Source organism: Bos indicus x Bos taurus, chromosome 5 (genome assembly GCF_003369695.1).
Source record: "Bos indicus x Bos taurus breed Angus x Brahman F1 hybrid chromosome 5, Bos_hybrid_MaternalHap_v2.0, whole genome shotgun sequence".
Lineage (NCBI taxonomy): Eukaryota > Metazoa > Chordata > Mammalia > Artiodactyla > Bovidae > Bos > Bos indicus x Bos taurus.
In genome coordinates this window covers 99,727,787-99,748,837 of record NC_040080.1, presented here as the reverse complement: position 1 = coordinate 99,748,837, position 21,051 = coordinate 99,727,787, and positions in this window count along the sequence as shown.

Below are 21,051 nucleotides of genomic sequence, written 5' to 3'. Positions count from 1 at the left end.
CCCAAACCATTTGAATGGTGCTTGAAAAAGGAGTGGATCCCAGATGAAAGTTTCTTTGGTAATATTAGAACAAAGGGGAAATGAATGCTGAGAACACAATAAACTTCTTCCTCACAGGGTAAGGGTCCTTTGAATGTCTGTATTTTCAGTTTTGCTCTGGTGATAAGCAGTCTTGAAGTCTCAGTAACTTACAACAGCATAAATTTATTTCTGGCTCACATTGTATGAGGGCTGTAGATCAGCTTCAGCTCTGCTTGACTCAGCATGCTCAACGTGGCTCAGCAGCTCAATATCTTATTCAGAGCCTCAGGCTGATAGAGTAGCCCCTGTTTAGGATGTTCATTCTCACAGCAGAGGGCAGGGATGTGAGAGTGATGTCAGACCAAATCAAGCAGTATTATTTAAAGAATCCAACTTAAATATGGCAAATGTATATCATGTTCATTCACATCTCAATTGCCAAAGCACATCTACCTGGTCAAAATCTGAGGTCAGTGCCATGATGACATATGCTCAGAAAAATCACAGGTAGATTGATAGGGATGTATAATCCTGATACAAGGAGAAAGTGAATATTTTTCAGCCGCTGTACAATCTACCACAAGAGTGTAGAATTTTAGATTACAAACTATTTCCCTATAAATTTTGAAGGTATTTCAGTTTTTTGGCATCTACTTTTACTGATAAAAAATGTGGTTGACCTAATAATTATTATTTTTTTACAGCTTATTTTATTTCCTTTAGAAGTTTTCAGGATGCACTCTGTCTCAGTTTGGAGAAATTTTGATTTGCAATTCTTATCAGATGTTTTGTTTTGCTTCACATATTTAAATCTAAATTTTTTTTTTTTTGCATGTGATTTAATATGTGTATCCTTTCTTTTAGATAATGTGTGTATCCTATATTTAGCTTCCATGGTGGCTCAGAGGGTAAAGCATCTGCCTGCAATGCAGGAGACCTGGATTCGATCCCTGGGTTGGGAAGACCCCCTGGAGAAGGAAATGGCAACCCACTCCAGTATTCTTGCCTGGGAAATCCCATGGACGGAGAAGCCTGGTAGGCTATAGTCCATGGGGTCACAAAGACTCAGACACGACTGAGCAACTTCACTCACTCACTCACTCATCCTTTATTTTAATTGTTTGCTATTCTTTTCTCTTGTATCTTTGCTAATTTCAAAGGGATATAGTGTATTCAGTGTTCTTTTCTAAATGTGATTATATCTATATCTTTAAATTATATTGCCTAAGCTTCTCTAGTTATTAGCTACAGAGAGTAAACAATATCCTTTTACTCTCTGCTGTGGAAAATTAAGGACTATTATACCCTTCCCCAACCCAGGTGGCTATGTAGTAAAGAATTCCAACTGCCAATGCAGGGGATGCAAGTTTGATCCCTGGGTAGATAAGAACCCCTGGAGGATTGCAACCCACTCCAGGATTCTTGCTCGGGCAATCCCATAGACAGAGGAGCCTGGCGGGCTGCAGTCCATGGGGTTGCAAAGAGTCAAACAACAATAACCTTCCCTGTCTGTCCAAGTTTCCCGATTTTTGGCACTCTGGCATATTTTTACCTGCTGTTTTTCAAATGTATTAACTTTTGTTTCTATAATTAAAACATACCATTTGCAGCCAGTTTTTATAAATGTTAAGATTTAATGATATATTTACCTAGATTCAGAATTCTATTCTAAGCCTTTCACTCCTTGATGTATTGATCCCTTGTTTTTAATTTTGATTCATTATTTATTTGACTACAATGCATTTGCAGGTAGATTTTTATAATACTATATATGTTAGATTCTTTTATATTTCAAAATGTCTTTTTGTTTTCTTTTTATGTGAAAGCTACCTTTGTTAAGAATGTATTTAATATTTTTCCCCTGAACATTTTTTAGATGTTGATTTTTGTTCTAAGTACTTTAATGAGCTGGAACAGGCTGGGTGCACAATGATAATTACATATTATTTTATGTTTAAAACATATACCAGTTTATGTCTTATTCTCAGGGATTCTATATTTCTTTTCTCTTTTTTTGACAGATGATAAACTTTCCATTCACATAAGCAAAATTGGCTTTGCAGCAAATTGCTCCTTCTATGCTTTCTATTCTGTTTGTTCTTGTTGCTTTGATAGGGATATCTCCCATTTGATTCTCCCTTTATATTTGCTTTTTCTCTTTTCAGCACATTTTAATTCTAGTACAATTTCACAACATGTTTGAAAAATTAATCTTCTTTGCTGCTGCTAATTCCATGTGAAAGTGAAAGTGTTTGTTGCTCAGCTGTGTCCGACTCTTTGCGACCCCATGGACTTTAGCCCACCAGGCTCCTCTGTCCCTGGCATTTCCCAGGCAAGAATACTGGAGTGGGTTGCCATTTCATTCTCCAGGGAATCTTTCCAACTCACGGATACAACCCAGGTCTCCCACATTACAGACAGATTCTTTACTGTCTGAGCCACCAGGTAAGTCCCAAAATAGGTACTAGGGATGGAACCCAGGACATATTTCTTTGGATATCACAAGGATATAACATAGTAATTCAGTGTTACATTGGAAGGGATTTTAGATGTTACATAGACAAAATCTTTACTTTAGGACTAGGAGAAGTTTGGGATGAAGTTATTTACATATGGCCCCACAGTCTGTGACCTCTGAGCTGGGTTGAGACAAAGACACAAATCAGAAATCATTCAGTGAGGAAAGGAGAGTGGTTCCTTATTATTACCTTGAGTTTGTTCCTTGTCTTCAGTTGTCAACATTTATCACAATTATGATTGATTGGGAAACATGACCTTTTCATATATACATTGTGCATCAAAAAACCAAGTGAATTTTATATAATGAAGACAGCAAATTTATTTCCTCAAAGCCTTAAGGCTTTAAATACAAGTTATCTTCAGTGAATATTGTTAAGAGCTTCTCCAAATTAATTATCTTTCACAATGAGATGTATAATCTAAGTTATATCAAAAAGCCAAGAAACTTAGATGACTGAGGCTTAAGCCACAACTTCTGCTGCATGTTCTAAACAATCAGCTCTCTAGTCTAGCTCTGATATTTATTAATAATATATTTATTAAAAGGATGTGGCTTAAGAAAATGCTTCTTTCATATTGAAGAATTTTAGTCATATGTGTACCAATTCAGTCTCATAGTTTCCATTAGGATGAGTCAACATTTTGTAAGCATTTCAGTTGTAAGTGGGACTGAGAACTTGTTTTCTTTCTTCAGTTTATGGAGTCAGACAAACTGACACATTAAATAGTAATCCTGAAATTGTTTATTCTTCCTGTGTTCATCAGATAATTCTCCACTGGCTCACTTTAGTGAATAAGTCTTTGCAACACAGCAAGAAAAAAGGAAATGTAGTACAGATAGAGCAAATCTTTCATAATTTAACATCTATCTCTCTATCTATGCAATTTCAAATATATATTATATATATATATATATGGCATGTTACATGTTTGTGTTTCCTCCAAAATATATTTTTAAATGACAGTGATATAAAATTTAGTATGTGGAATTATGTATCATTCGGTTTTAGTTTTTATTCTTTAAATACCCTAAGAAAGATTGACAGAAGTTAGAGAAGGAGGTGACAGAGGATGAGATGGTTGGATGGCATCACTGCCTCAATGGACATAAGTTTGAGCAAGCTCCAGGAGATGGTGAAGGACAGGGAAGCCTGGCATGTTGCAGTCCATGGGGTTGCAAAGAATTCAACATGACTTAGAGTCAAAACAGCAAAACCTAGGAATCATCAAAAGTGCAAATAACTATATTATGAACTGAACTTATGCCACATAAAATCACTTAAAAGAATTATTAATAATTACTGTTTCTAGAATATACTTATGAGAAGTTTATGAGAAGTTTAAAGAAAGCAACTATATTTTGCTTTCTTTTACTTTTAAAAAGAATTGGCGTATATATTTGGCTTATACTTAAATATGTCCCTCTTAAAAAATAAGTCCATAACACTATTTTCTTTGCTTGATAAAATATTGTTTTATTGGAGAAAATGATTTGATTCTTATGATTGCTGGAATATAAATTTGAATTATATTTAAGGGTTTTTGGACTATTTAAAAAATATTTTAACATCATTCTAAGCTCCTTATTTAAAGGGTTATGGTGATTTATAAAATAAACATCTAGTCAAATATGCTTCAAGAAGATTAATTATCCATTCTCCCAAACACTGTATATCAAAATTTCTATGCACTCGTGTATTTATGACCGTCTTAGTGATCAACTTTTTTACAACAAAACATTACTGTTGCCATGATATTGGATTAATGACTGTGTTTACCTTCACAGTAATGGAAAATATTAAACAATGAAACATTTTAAGCTTGGAGGTCTGACTAATGCTGCAGAACTAGATGAAATTTGCTTAACTCAAGCAGTGTGTCTGAGAAGAATAACAACTCTGAGTCGTGCTATTTGCTGCTCAATGTCAGTAAACAGATTCTGTACCAGCGTGACTATTTTCATTCTTCCTTGTGTACATTAATTCTGTATTTTTAGAGAGGGTATGCAATATAAAGTGTAAGGTTTCTTTAGCTATGATCATAGTTGTGAGCACATTTAGATATGTCAAGTCCCAGTAACATGAGCAGTAGGGTGAAAGGGAAAGATTATTGGGTTTGTCTACTATCTAGAATAAATGTGTCCTCCCTTAGCTGGCTTGCTTAAGGGCAGGTTGTTATGATGGTGAGCAAGATCCAAAGGGATGAAAGTTCAGATCTAGTCTAGGCAGGTTTTGGTGCATGAAAGAAAGATTAATCAATCAATTAAAGTTAACTTTTCATATTAGAGCTAACACTCAAAATCACTGGTGATTTTTTCAAGGAGGACCCTAGACAGGCACTAGATAATGGAAATATGACTCAGTTCCTGGGAGTGACAGCTTCTTCTGGTTACATGGTTTTAGGACAGAGTTCTATTCCTAGCATATCACTGAAGGATCACGTAGAAACATTGAAGAAAAAGTAATAGTCAAATAGATGTGCCCAACACGTTGGTGAAGGAAGGAATGAGAAGAGGAGAAAGAGAAGCTCCTTCAGTATTTGCAAAGCTAAATAAGAAACTCTGTAGGTAACTAGAATTTACCCAAGATATCGGTTTTACTGAAGAAAGACCAATCCAAGACTATATCATCCGGTTGCTAATTTCCTTTTATCTTGTTCAGAATTGACTTAAGAATTAAGAAAGTCTAATTGGGTAAGGGCTGATTTGAGCAGTTCTACTATGATGAACCTAGAAAGTCAGGGGAAAATCAATAAAAATATCCTATCCATTCTTGAATTATCTCATTAAGGGTGGGAACATGATGAGTTATGATTTATAAAACAGCTTAATCTATTTTATAGGCAATATATATGTAGGTTTGGTAGGATTTAATGAATTATGAGATAATTTTCCAAAGTTTGCCTTTAAACTCTGATATAACAAAAAAAATAGATTCTGTTCAATATTCTGTAATAATGTATATGGGAAAAGAATTTGAGAAAGAATAAATATATGTATGTGCTTCCTTCTCTGGTAGCTCAGATGGTAAAGAATCTGTGCACAATGCAAGAGACCTGGGTTCAATCCCTAGGTCAGGAAGATCCCCTGGAAAAGGGACTGTTAATCCACTTCAGTATTCTTGCCTGAAGAATTCCATGGACAGGGGAGCCTGGTGGGCTACAGTCCGTGGGGTCACAAAGAATCGGTCATGACTGAGTGACTAACACTACCACTTACTACTAACACTACCACTGACTGCTACTACTATTACTACTGCTACTATGGGCTTCCCTGGTGGCTTAGATGATAAAGAATCTGTCTGTAATGCAGGCGACCGGGGTTCGATCCCTTGGTGGGGGAAGATCCCCTGGAGAAGGAAATGGCACCCCACTCGAGTATTCTTGCCTGGAGAATTCCATGGACAGAGGAGACTGGCGGGCTACAGTCCACGGGATTGCAAAGAGTCAGACACGACTTAGTGACTAAGACACACACACATATATATATATCTGTGTAACTGAATCACTTCGCTATGTACCTGAAACTAACACAACCTTGTAAATCAACTATTCTCCAATATAAAATAAAAAAATTAAAAGTAGATTCTGTAAGGAAGAAAGCTTTGCTATAAAGTATCGGTTTCTTTTTTTGTGTTTTTGTTTTGTTTTGTTTTTTTTAGTATCTATCAAGTCTTGGTAACTTTCCATATTTGTACATGCCATCACTAATGACAGTCTCCATGAAAGCCTGTCTTTTTCAACTCAAAACCAAGAACTGGCTCAGAGAAAAAGCCTCAGGCAAGATGTGTTAAATCAACAACATCCCATTAACATGCTTGGGGTAACTTAGAATAACAGGACTTCTAGGCACTCATCAAATGTAAGCATCTATGTTAAAATTTATGGTTGCAATACTCCCTTGAGTATGCATAGGTATCTGCCTCTCCTAGCCTCCATACTTTTAGTATGATACTTAAAGTTTCTTTATCACTGTAAATAGTATTTCTCAAGGCATTAAAATTTTATGGTTTTCATTCAAACTTCTTCACTCCTTTCCTTACTTACATGTTCTAAAGCAGAAATTAATTTTAAATGGAAACAGGCTTATTTTCTCTTTTCTGTACTTGTCATTCTTGTTTACAAATAGACAAGTAGATACATGGAAGCTATGAGCTTTAAGCATTGGAAATATATTCTTCATCTCACACATACACAGAGAATTCATTAATCTTACATTAAGTAACATGCTTAAACATTTAAAAAGTGTTAAGAAAGAACTGATTATGTCATCTGATATTCCATAGTTCTACTCCACTTTCTATAAATTTCTATCTTGCTATCTGGTCATTCATGGTCAAAGACTCCCTATTAGTAACAATGAAATTCAAAAGAAAAAGTATATTTACTATGCAAATGCTATTATTTGTTTGACTTTATTTGACAAGTTGTCGATAAGCTATAACACTTCTAAATAAAAGCAGTTAACGCTCCCTTTTTCTAATTTCTTTAAGAAATCAGTAGAAATGATCATCAGACCTGAATTTGGAGAGTTGATTATCCATATGATGATAAGCTCTTATTGTAATCACTGCACAGCATGTGAGAAGTCATTAGATGAAGTATTGAAGTTCCCAGGTCAGTGACTATAATAAATGTGTAAGTAATACACACTTTGTTAAGAGAAGCACTGATTACCCACTATTGCTTCAATAGAGTTCATTCCATTACCCAGATATACACATACTGAAAAACAACACTGCTGCATCCTTCTTCCAGCCCTTACTTGACCATACCACAGACAAATCAATAACTTACCTAGCTTGTAGAATGAGTAAAGTCTTACCTCTCTTGCTCTCAGTGTCTCTCTTTCATTCTCTAAACCCATCTCTTCAACAAGTCTTCCTTAAAGAACATAAGACCTCTCTCTTCCTATTCCCTGCACGAAAAGCAATGAAACAAGAGCTAACTGTATAAAGCTGTAGTTGTGCAGTTTCTTTGCCTGAGGTAAAATTATGAAGTATTTATAGGAAAACAACTGTGGCCTTCAGTCCAAGCTAGGTTTTCATACTCTTGTCCAACTTTCCCAGTTATTTTTATATTACTCTTGTGTCTCTGCCATAATTGGTCCTGAATTCAGAAGAGAGTAAGCTATGTCATATAAACATCCACACACTTTGATGTGAAAGAAAGTTAAACACTGAAGTATATACAAAGGTTAATTCAATCTCTGCCTTCACAGATTCTGTGATCTACATAGGGATAATACTGTTATTCAGAGTTACTACCCAAATAGCCACAATATCAGGACAAAAAATGTCTAAAAACATAGAACATGGGTTGTGACAGAGACTGTAAGCTGCCTGCTTCAGTGTCCAATCTCTTCTTTTAGAATGTTTATGGTCAAGAAGGAAGTTTACATTTACAAACATCCTTTGAGCTAGATGGTGCCATTTCCCTAAATACATGCTGATCAATGAGTTGGAAGTTGCAATATTATATGGAACTTATAGGTGATTAATTTAAAAGAGAGCCAGAATGTAACTTTTGTCTCTCCTCTTTTCTCCTTCTTACTGCTTAGGATGTTCCTTCTGTCAATGAGTCTATTTTGGTCTCTGAGGACATGGGTCACACCCTAGTCTTAGTGAAACTTGAAGCTAGAAAGTCACCATTCCCAACCTAGAGACTGCTCAGATTGGGCCTTTTACGAGAAAGGTTTAAATGTTTATCTTTGCAAAGCACCATTTCTATGATTTCTGTTAGGCACATTTTGAGATTGATGACATATGAGATAAGTATGAACAATGAGTAGGAATAATATGTGACGCTAAACTGGTGGGAGAAGAGTGTTCCAGTTTAAGGGAACAGCGTGTGCTAGAGAGCAAAGTGGCTTTTCAGAAATTGAAAAAAAAAATCATGTAGCTTTGTGGGAGTGGAAAATATGTGAAGAGAGTTCAGGTCTGGAAGGCCTTGAATCCAGACTGAAAAATAATAGGTAATTGAGCAAGCAGAGACTGCTACAGGTTTCTGCACCAGGAGAGACCTAATTATTCTGTGCTTTAAGAAGATAAATATGGAAACCATGAATGGATGAAAGTAGAAAGGGAAACTCAGCAGAAAGGTGATAAACAGTCGAGGGGTTGTTGCACAACTCAGTAAATATACTAACTCAACTGACTTGTATATTTTAAAAGAGTGAATTTTATGGTATATGAATAATATATTAATGAAGCTGTTATTTAAAGCAAAAGAGTTAAGGGGGTAGACTACAAAGTGGGAGAAGGGCTTTAACTTGGAGATTGGCAGTGAGTGGAAACAAGATGTATAATGATATCTGACATTATCAAATGTATTAACAGGGTTGTCTAAGCTAATATTTCCAGTCCTCAAGATCACCCACTCTTTAGCCCATTACAGTTTTGTTCCTGCATGCCACTGAAACTCCTCTTGTTCACGTACTATTGATGAAAGATTATTATTCATTGGTCTCTTCTCTGTTGCAAAATGTAGGGCTTTCTGTAGCATTTGACATTTCGGAACACCTAACACTTCTTGAAACTCCATCCGTGGCTTGGAAGGTAATCTTTCCTGTATTTCTCACTACCTTTTTTAGATATTTTTAATCAGATTCTGTTAAGGTTCTCTAGAAAATCAGTAGGATATGTGTGTGTGCAGTGTGTGTGTGTGTGTGTGTGTGCATGTGTGAATGTATGTGTGTGTTACAGCTTGAGTCTGAAGGCAGCCTAGAGATAGAATTCCCTTGTTCTCAGGATACCTCAATCCAGTTTCTCTTAAGACCAACTGATTGGATGAGGCCCACCCATATTATGATGGATAAACTATTTCATTCAAAGTTTACTAATTGAGTGTTAATCTCATCTTAAAAAAATCTTCACAGAGATATTTGGTTGGTGTTTGACCAAATATCCAATTATCATAGCCTAGCCAAGTTGATATAAAACATTAGCCATTGTAGACTTCCTCAATAAATATGCTTTTGCCCACCTATCAAAGTAAGTCTTTTCTAGTTTTTTACTCTTTAATTCTCTTTGCTACCTAAATAATATTATACCTTTTATTTAGAAATCAATTGTATATATACCCTTTTAATCAGCAACTGCTTGTATAATCACATATCTGCTATTTTAAAGTTGATTTCTGTGTTATCTGCATTGAAGAGATATGGGTGTATATGTGTGTGTCATAAGATATCAATAATATAAACATAGAGAAGTAAAGAGATTGAAAAACAAAATCGTGGAAGAGAGACAAATTTAGAGATAAAGAGGATAAAAATAGCCATAACAGACAAGAATGAAACAGAATAAAGCCTGATGTGTCAGGTGGTGAGAAAAATAAAAGGAGCCAGCTTCTGTGTCACTGGGGATACTGTCAGTAGTTACAAATGAATCAGGAAACTCAGAGAAGATGAAGAGTGAGATAAAGGTAGTCAGATTTGGTGACTAGAAGATAATTGGGGATTTTATTGGAAGGAGGCATGGGTTCACTGACATAAAGATGTATAGCAGAAAATGACTTCAATATTTAAAAACAAAAAACCTGCAACAATAGTTGCAAGGGTGGAAAACCTCTAAAATTATTGTGCTTGTATGACATGCAAGTTGTTAAACCATCTGCTTATGATCTCAAGAACTTGAGCAAACTGACAAGCCACTCTTCCTCAATTTCCTTTTCAGTAAAATGGGATATATATATATATATATATATATACATATACATACACACACTCAGTTCAGTCAATTCAGTTCCTCAGTCATGTCTGACTCTTTGCGACCCCATGGACTGCAGCACACCAGGCCTCCCTGTCCATCACCAACTACAGGAGTTTGTACCCAAACTCATATCCATTGAGTTGGTCATGCCATCCAACCATCTCATCCTCTGTCATCCCCTTCTCCTCCCGCCTTCAATCTTTCCCAGAATCAGGGTCTTTTCCAATGAGTCACTTCTTCGCATCAGGTGGCCAAAGTATTGGAGTTTCAGCTTCAACATCAGTCCTTTCAGTGAATATTCAGGACTGATTTCCTTTAGGATGGACTGGTTGGATCTCCTTGCAGTTCAAGGGACTCTCAAGAGTCTTCTTCAACACCACAGTACAAAAGCATCAATTCTTCTGCACTCAGCTTTCTTTATAGTCCAACTCTTACATCCATACATGACCACTAGAAAAACCATAGCCTTGACTAGATGGACCTTTGTTGGCAAAGTAATGTCTCTGCTTTTTAATATGCTGTCTAGGTTGGTCATAATATATATATGCATGTATATATACATATATATGTATGTATATATAATACTAAAGTAGGTATTTAATATAAATACATATTAAAGGATTATAGTAAGTATTTTATAAAATAGGATCCATCAATTGTTTGATATATAGTGGGACTACTTATTGGCCTTTTGGAATAATGGAATTTCCTATGCAATAATTTTCTCTCCAGAGATATGAATGAACTTTCTTCACACTGTCCCTGTTCCCTCTGTCACTGAAGCTAAAAACAACTGCCAACTGTTTTACTAGTCACTGAGATATATATCAGGTGAAGAGTATCTGTGTTATTATGTGGTGTGAGGGCTTCCCTGGTAGCTCAGCTGGTAAAGAATCTGCCTGCAAAAAGGAGACCCTGGTTCGACTCCTGGCTTGGGAAAATCTCCTGGAGAAGGGCTAGGATACCCATTCTAGTATTCTTGGGCTTCCCTGGTGGCTAAGATGGTAAGGAATCCACCTGCAGTGCAGGAGAATGGGATTCAATCCCTGGGTTGGGAAGATCCCCTGGAGGAGGGCATGGCAACCCACTCCAGTATTCTTGCCTGAAGAATCCCCATGGACAGAGAAGTCTGGCAGGCTACAGTCTATGGGGTCACAAACAGTAAGTCACACACAACTGAGTGACTAAGCAAAGCACATGTGAAGTGAAGGTAGTATCTTCTCTCATCCAGACTACTATGCTTGTATCAGTTTCCTACATACCAACCTGGGCTGGTACATGTTTGTTTCTCAGATCAGGGCTTGATGATATATAGTTAAGATCACACTGAATGAACATCTCACAGGATTTCTCATTTTGGAAACTGTCAACATTTTGTATTGGATAATTCTTTCTTGGGTGGTGGGGAGGCCATTTGGTACACTATTTAGCAGCATATCTGCCTCTACTAAGATGTAAGTAACAATCCCCTTTAATGTGACAATCTAAAATGTCTCCAGACATGGCCAAATATCCCCTGTGTGTGTGTGTGTATGTGTATGTGTGTGTGTGTTTGTGTGTGCTTGATTGTTTTCTGACTCTGTGACCCCAGAGGCTGTCTCCCACCAGGCTCCTCTGTCCATGGGATTCTCCAGGCAAGAATACTGCAATGGGTAGACATTCCCTTCCACAGGTGTTCTTCCCAACCCAGGGATCAAACCCGGATCTCCTGCATTGTAAGCAGATTCTTTACCATCTGAGCCACCAGGGAAGTTCCTGGGGTAAGTGAAAAATCTCTCCTCTCTCTCAGTTCAGAACCACTGCCCGGTAACCACTCAAATGGACTTCCCTGGTGGCAGGTGAATATTCCACCTGCCAATACAGGAGACACAGGTTCCATCCCTGGGTCAGGAAGATCCCTTGGAGAAGGAAATGGCAACCCACTCCAGTATTCTTGCCTGGGAAATCTCATGGACAGAGGAGCCTGGTGGGTTCCAGTCCATGGGGTCACAAAGAATCAGACACAACTTAGTGACTGAACAACTACCACCACTGAAATGCAGTGCCCAACTATCTTTTGTGTGGTGTCATTTTATGGATGTTTATATGTATACATGTATATTGCCAGTAGAAAGCATTTTGCCTTTGCTTTATTCAAAATTATCTGTGTCTTTCTCATTGACAGGTCTGGCTAGTTACTAAGAATATCAGTCCATAGCTAGTGGTGGGGATCATGGTACCATCTTTATTTTAGTAAAGCATTCCATTAGAAAGAACAAATTAAGAAATTCAATTGTGTGGAAATCTCTTGTGTCTCCAATAACTATACTCACTAAATAATCCTTGAGTAGCATTTCCTAAATCATTTGTATTACCATCTAATGGTTGTTGCCAGAATCAGAGGAAATTTTTTTTTTTTTAGGGAATCCCAGACTATGGTAAGATGAAACATATCCTAATGTGTTTAATGATGCTGAGTATCACACTCTGTGATATTTCTTCAACAGAAAGATTGAAGGTGTTCAAAGTCCTTTAACAAAATGCAAATGATACTCAATAGGTTCACAATACTCAGCTTATATCCTTCCTGGATTTAGCCCTTGTCCAAGCCTATCAGCTTCTCTATACCCTCCAAAAACTCTTGAGAGATTTTTATAAATATTTTTTAACAAAATAACATCAAACATAGAGAATCTCAACTTCCTAATTCTAAGTGCTTTCATTTAGAAGCCCTGAATTTTAAAATCTAGATTCTTATAGACATTAGATATTAATTATTTCAAAATTAGTTATAACCCACCAAAAGCTAAAGAGAAGATAATTTTAAAAAATCAACTTCCTGTGGTGGATTCATTTTGATATTTGGCAAAACTAATACAATTTGTAAAGCTTAAAAATAAAATTAAAAAAATAAAAATTAAATTAAATTAAAAAAAAAATCAACTTACCTTCTTTAAAAGCTAATGTTTAATATTAGAGAAGCACGCCGGCTGCGACGGACCTCACAGAAGTGTGGCCGAGAGGAGCTACCCTATGTCCGAGGTCAGGGGTGGCGGGTGTTCTTTGGAAGGAAGGATGCTGAAGCTGAAACTCCAGTACTTTGGCCACCTCATGCAAAGAGTTGACTCATTCAAAAGGACTCTGATGCTGGGAGGGATTGGGGGCAGGAGGAGAAGGGGACAACAGAGGATGAGATGGCTGGATGGCATCACTGACTCTATGGACGTGAGTTTGAGTGAACTCCGGGAGTTGGTGATGGACAGGGAGGCCAGGTGTGCTGTGATTCATGGGGTGGCAAAGAGTCAGACACGACTGAGCGACTGAACTGAACTGAACCAAATGTTTAATATAAGTTGAAAACCAGGAGAGTGCTATAATGGTAGCAGGATTACCTTCTGTTTTTTTAGTAGTGTTTGAGCAGTCAGTCATGCAATTACTCTGGCTGAAAATTCTTTTCTGGCAATTCTTCTCTTTGAAGATCAAACTCATATGCCATTCATGGAGCTCTTAATGACGTGCCCTCTGTTTGCTACATTTCTATTCATTCTCACTTCCTTTACTTTCCACATTCTCGAGCCACCTATTCTTTATGTGATGCCCTGAACTGACAGTGCACCTCACGCCTCAGTGCCTTCCCAGTTTGGCTCTCCCCCTTTTTCCTTCATGGAACTAACTCGATATGGATTCATGGCACAACTCAAGTGTAGGCTACTCTGGAGAGTCATCCCTTGGTTCACTTCAATTCTGGATCCAGCGTGCTCCTACAGGTGGCAGCCCTGAGTCTGTGTCTGGCTGACCTCCCACAGCAGGGATCATCCTTGATCTGAAATCCAGCTGCTGTGCTCTGTAATTCATGGCTGCATCTGTGCCAAGGTCACACTTCTCATAGGCCATGTCTAGTCAGTGACTGAGTGTGGAAGACAAAGGCAGGTCCATCCTGGCAGACTCAGGACTCTGCAAAGTCTGGCTTTGGCTCACTGACTCTTGTGTTTGGATTGACCTCCCTGAGACTGCACAGAAGTCCAGGAAACTTTCACCCACTTGTTCCTCCTTCTCTTTGTCAGACTTGCATCATGATCCAACTGCTTCTCAAATTTCTCCATTTCCTCCCTGTATTTACTCACAAGCATTTCCTTTGGGAAAAGCTTTGCACATTTAATCCTGTCTTAGCATCTGCTTCTTGGAGGACCCAGAGTAACACATGCACACCCCTGTGTATATCTCTAACTAGGCCACGATTAGGCTGTACCGCACTTGTGCATTTACCAGTTGGTCTTCTACACTAGACTGTCATCTTCTTGTCCCTGGAGATTGGGCCTTCTTTTTCTCAATCCTCAGTGCAATATTTAGTAAGGATTCAATATGTGTTTGTCAAATGAAAGGCTAAGTCACTCCCTTTACTGAGCTTTCAATCCTACAGACAAATATGACTAAATCCTTTTAAAAAATGGACTTACTGCAAGGCACTCTGGTTGCTATAGGATACAAAAAGCTATTAAGAGTTCCCCACTTCTCAGCTTATAATTTTAGATCTGGAGATAGAAAAATATAAATACATTATGCTCATATAAAGGCATGTATGTATGTGTGTGTGTGAAAGAGAGAGAAATTGCACTCTAAGAGATTTAGAGAAAAGAGAGAATCCCTCGAGGTTGGGAAAATTGCATGTTTCCTCAGGGATGGCATTTTACTCGACAAAGTACAGATTGGTTACCTAGGTGTAAAGAAAGGAGTATAAAATAGACAAGGAGAATGGAAAGAGTAAAATCTTGAAGATGAGAGTGCTATGCAGTCTTTGGGCATGGGCAGAGTGTTAATTGACAGAGCATTAGTAGAAGGAGATATCTTTAAATGCCAGGCTAAGGAGATATTTAAAAGACCTTTCCCCTCATTTCTGTACAGTAGCCACCCACACTGGCCTTCTTACTGTTCCAAGAACATTAAGTATGCTTCTGCCTCAGGGCCTTTTCACTTGCTTAGCCTTTGTATCATTAACTTTCTTTTTTTTTTTTTCCAGTTTTTACTTAAGAATCACTTTCTCAAGAGTAATTTTCTCCTTTCTTGATCATTTTACTTAAGGGTTCAAACTTATTCCAACATTTTCTCTCATGCTTCATTAGCCTCATCACTGATATTCTGCATATTGGGCTTATTTAGTATTTTTAAATATTTTTGAATTTTTATATCTCCATTAAAATGTAAGCTTAATGAAAATGGAAATTCATAGAGACTTGTCATGTGAAAGAATGGTAATTCCATTGAAAGAAATAGTGAAATCCAGAAGAATAATTACAAGTGGAAAAGAGATAATATTTTAAAATCATATTATAACCACCTTATCCATTCATCCATCTCTATATGTATTTATGTATATATATATTTGTTAATTTTTTAATGTTATACCAATTTTTTGTGTGTTTCATCTATTTGTTGAAAATCAGAGTGACAAGTGATGCAGATAGGAATATTTGAATACTTCAGGGACCTCCTGTCATCAGTTCCCCAAAACTTAGTGATATTTAAAATCATCTGAAGCCTATTAATAGCTTTTGTCACAGCTCCATGAACTTCTTATTTATTTTTATCTTAGATCTGAGTTTTTAAAGATAAGAAAGATAGCTGTGAAGAATATCTAAACCATGATATCTAGTATAATAGCCAAGTGACAATATTTTGCCAAGAATCAGGAAACTAAAGTGTGTCTCAACAAATATTTAAAGAAGAAAGGATGTGAGTAGAAAGAATCAGTTACAATTTTCATTATAGACTGAATCTGAGAAGAAAACAGTAAGAATCCCATGGATATTTTTCCTAAGTTTGGGAATACTGCTGTCAAAAATATTTCTAGAAATTAATGGAATTCCACAGGCTCAAGATTGTTTGGTATTACCAATAGGTAATCAGCCAGAAAAATAAAGACCTTTTTGTACTCTTTAATTGTTATTTCCACCATGATTCTTCTAAACCTTAATCAATACTTCAAACCTCAAACTTCAGTAAAGCCTTGTTGCCTTATCTTGACTCACCATTTCTATGGATGTACATAATAACAGTTATTTTAGGGACCAGTTTTTCTAACTGCTCATGCTGCTAAATTACTATGGAAATAATTTAATTCAAAGAGTGGTTTCGCTTAGAAAATGCAGAGTGCTCAGCTGGCTCTTATTCAGAAGCCTACAGTAGTAACTGCTTCCTCTAGTTCCCATTGTGATATCAGGCTCCTCACATATTTTAATGGGTACTGGAAGTAAAATAAATATAGGTTTATTTGATGAGTGCCTGTTTGGAATTTTCAAATGAAAAGAACAAAAAACATCCTAGTTTTCATTTCCTCATCAACTATTTTTAAAAACACACAGAGAATGAGATGGTTGAACATAACACTTTTTATTGCAAAAGTGAGTCATTATTGTTTTTGGAATATTAGCTTTCCTTTCTAATGATGAGTTTTCACACTGAATTAAAAAGGAGCACTTCAATTCAATTTCCTTGATTTATTTAACATGTGATTTTTGTAGTCCCAGAAAATTGCATTCTTATATTCCAAGTCCCCCAATCTCTTTTTTTTAAAGATCAAGTATTCTGAGAAAAAAGTTTTGCTTTATGTACCTAACTAAGCCTCCTCCAAGAAAACTTCAGAGTCATTTTCCTTTTTTGATTACTTTTTAAGAACCAAGCACAGTACAAATTTTCAGCCTTTGATATACCAGATTACAGGGGAAAAAATTAGACTATCATGTTGCTGCTCAGATGTATAGACAATGTGCTCACCAAGAGCAAATCACCTCATCCAAGGACAATTTGCAGTCATTCTATTTTCTTATATCATTTTGAATCCCAGGCAACGGCCTTAATTATATCTATATTGTTTCAGTAATGAGAAAGAGATTTGAGAACAGATGAAATGTTTCTTCTCAGGGATATCATCAGCCCTGGTTGCTAAGAGACATTCAGTTTTTCTTAAGCTACCAAATTAAGTAAAGTCTTGGTCAGTTACAATCTTTTCTTTCACTTTATTTATTTATTGAAGTATAATTGATTTACAGTGTTGTCTTAATTTCTGCTGTACAGCAAAGTGATTCAGTTGTATATATGTGTGTATACGTATATATATGGACTTCCCTGGTGGCTTAGATGGTAAAGAGTCTGCCTATAATGCGGGAGACCCAGGTTCATTCCCTGGGTCGGGAAGATCTGCTGGAGAAGGAAATGGCAACCCTCTCCAGTATTCTTGTCTGGAAAATCCCTTGGAGGGAGGAGCCTGGTAGGCTACAGTCAATGCAGTTGCAAAGAGTCAGACATGACTAAGTGACTTCACTTTTCTATGTATATAAATATTCACAGTTATATATATATATGTGTGTGTGTGTGTGTGTGTGTGTGTGTGTATGCCTTGTAATGCTGTGTTAGTTTCTTCTGTACAACGAAGTCATTCAACTATATGTATACATATATCCCCTCCCTCTTCAAGCTCCCTCCCACCCAACTCCCCACATCTCACCCATCTAGGTCATCACAGAAAACCAAGCTGTTATAACCTATATGACTATTAGCAACTTAAAATAAAAACATAATTCTGACACATGAATAAAAAGTTTCCCAATGGATAAAACATCATTAGACATAAAAATAAATTTGCCCTGTTGGACATGAATAATTATGACATTAAAATTTTATTTTTAAGTTTTGCCTGATTTCTCTTCTCTTATTTATAATCTGATAATCCTAAGCTTTATTGAGTGTTTCCTTTGTGCCAGTATATATACTAAGGACTTAGTGTACAAGATTTTACTTGATGTACAAAATCGCCTAGTGAAGTAGATACTATCATGATGGCCATCTATCGTTTAGTTTTCACATAACATCACACAATTATTACGTAGAAAGGGCTTGATTCAAAGGAGGCAGTCTGTTTCCAGAATTCAAGTTCTGAATTATTCATTATATTGATCAGCCTTATGAAGAATTTTATAGTAACTTTTTTAGAGGGTGATAAAATCATACAATTATTAAATAAAAATCATCAAATTGCAAGAGAGCTGCTAAATAATAGAGGTATTATTTCACCTTTGTATTATGTACTTTAAATTATAACACACTATATATTTTCCTTTAAAAAGTTAAAACATTACTATGATGAAGAAGCCTTCTTTGATTATGCTTCCCAGTACAACTCTAACATGGTGAACATGTTTAGGGTAAATACTTTATCTGGTCAAAGGTCTTGTTAGCAGCAATTCTGGAGACACCTGGAGAATTTAGGGAGGTACCCACACTGAACTGTCATAACTTGACTCTTTCTTGGGTTTATCGTGTCTCCCATCCTGCAGTATACATTGTGTATAGGACACATCATCAAGTACTCTTGACCATGTGAGGTAAACTCTGGTAGATATCTAGATTAGATGAAGTACAGGGCTTTTACCTTACTTGGCTTATAGGCAGAGATTTATCCTCCTAGGATTTAAGGCACTTAAACGTTATCATCGGAGAACGCAATGGCACCCCACTCCAGTACTCTCGCCTGGAAAATCCCATGGACAGAGGAGCCTGGTGGGCTGCAGTCCAAGGGGTTGCTAAGAGTTGGGCATGACTAAGCGACTTCACTTTCACTTTTCACTTTCATGCATTGGAGAAGGCAATGGCAACCCACTCCAGTGTTTTTGCCTGGAGAATCCCAGAGACAGAGGAGCCCGGTGGGCTACCGTCTGTGGGGTCGCACAGAGTCGGACACGACTGAAGCAACTTAGCAGCAGCAGCAGCAGCAGAAAACATTATCATTTGCAGTTGTATACTTGCTTGTGAGGTGGTGCAACAAGCAATTATCCTGACTATGATAATATCATAAGTTATAAGATTTACTAATGTCCTGCTTTATAGCTTGATATTCGCTGTCCAAACACAGGAAAAGACATTTACCATCATTAAATCTAAGAAGTTTTTATCAAAAGGAACTAACAAAAGCCAAATACCAAGAATGTGCAAGTAATTCTCATAAATGAGCTTCAAAAAAGTGAGATTTATCAATCAAAATACCATAAAATTAGAAACTAACTTCAAAAAGTTAGAATTATTTTATGTAATTGGTAATTTTTTTTAAAAACTAGGTAATTCTTTGGCTACTGAAAAATTGCTGTCCTAATAACTGAATTATAATGTAAGAAGTATTTGTTTAAAAGTCTGAAGATAGTAGTCAAAAGCTAATCAGATAGAAATACAGAATTCTAAATATAATTATTAAAATAATTGAAAAATTGAAAAAAACTGTATTTTAATGTAACTGGAACAGTACAATAAAAATGTTAGCACATGTGAGATTATCAGTGAAAAATATAAAGTTGAAATCAGAAATTAATTCCATAAGACGACTGATAAATTTAAAAGAGTTACTTCTTTGAAAAGAGCAGAAAGTATAAATGATCATCTCAGAAAAGCAGAAAAAGACCATATCGTTATATTAAATAAATAAATACTTGGAGTCTGAACAGTTCACTTTTGAATAATCTGTGGGTCAAAGAGAAAGTCTCAAGGATAATTAAAAAACAATACATTAGAGGGATGGTATGGGGAGGGAGGAGAGAGGAGGGTTCAGGATGGGGAACACATGTATACCTGTGGCGGATTCATTTTGATATTTAGCAAAACTAATACAATTATGTAAAGTTTAAAAATAAAATTAAAAAATAATAATAAATAAATTGAAGCAAGCTTTAAATGGAAATACATCATAACAAAGTTTGTGTGACACAGTTAAAGCTACTTAGAAGGAAATTTATAGAACTATATGCATGCACTGGAAAAAAGGAGAAAGTCTAAAATCAATAATCTGAACCCCCATTGCACAAACCTAGAGAAACAAGCTCAAAATGATCACTCCCTCCTAGGAAAAGGAAGACAATAATAAATATAAGAGTTGAAAGCAATGAAATTGAAAAGAGATAATGTAAAAATCACTAACTACAACTCATTGAACTGAAATGGATAATTTAAATAGTACTGCACGATACTGGATGCTTGGGGCTAGAGCACTGGGAAGACCCAGAGGGATGGTATGGGGAGGGAGGAGGGAGGAGGGTTCAGGATGGGGAACACATGTATACCTGTGGTGGATTCATTTTGATATTTGGCAAAACTAATACAATTATGTAAAGTTTAAAAATAAAATAAAATTTAAAACCCAAAAAATAAATAAATAAATAAATAAATAGTACCATGATAATTAAGGTCACTGAATTTATAATTTATAAACTAAAAAAAATAAATAAATAAAAGGAAAATATCCAGGTCCAGATGATTTCAGTGGAGAAACCACCAAAGTTTCAAAAAATAATTAACACTAAATTTACATAAACTCTTATAGAAAATTTATTGGAAGAAACCCTTCCCAGTTCATTCTATGAAGCAGATACTGCCCTCATACCTATCCCAGGGATGCAAGGATTCTTCAATATCTGCAAATCAATCAATGTAATACACCACATTAACAAATTGAAAAATAAAAACCATATGATTATCTCAATAGATGCAGAGAAAGCCTTTGACAAAATTCAACATCCATTTATGATAAAAACTCTCCAGAAAGCAGGGATAGAAGGAACATACCTCAACATAATAAAAGCTATATATGACAAACCCACAGCAAACATTATCCTCAATGGTGAAAAATTGAAAGCATTTCCTCTAAAGTCAGGAACAAGACAAGGGTGCCCACTTTCACCATTACTATTCAACATAGTTTTGGAAGTTTTGGCCACAGCAATCAGAGCAGAAAAAGAAATTAAAGGAATCCAAATTGGAAAAGAAGAAGTAAAACTCTCACTGT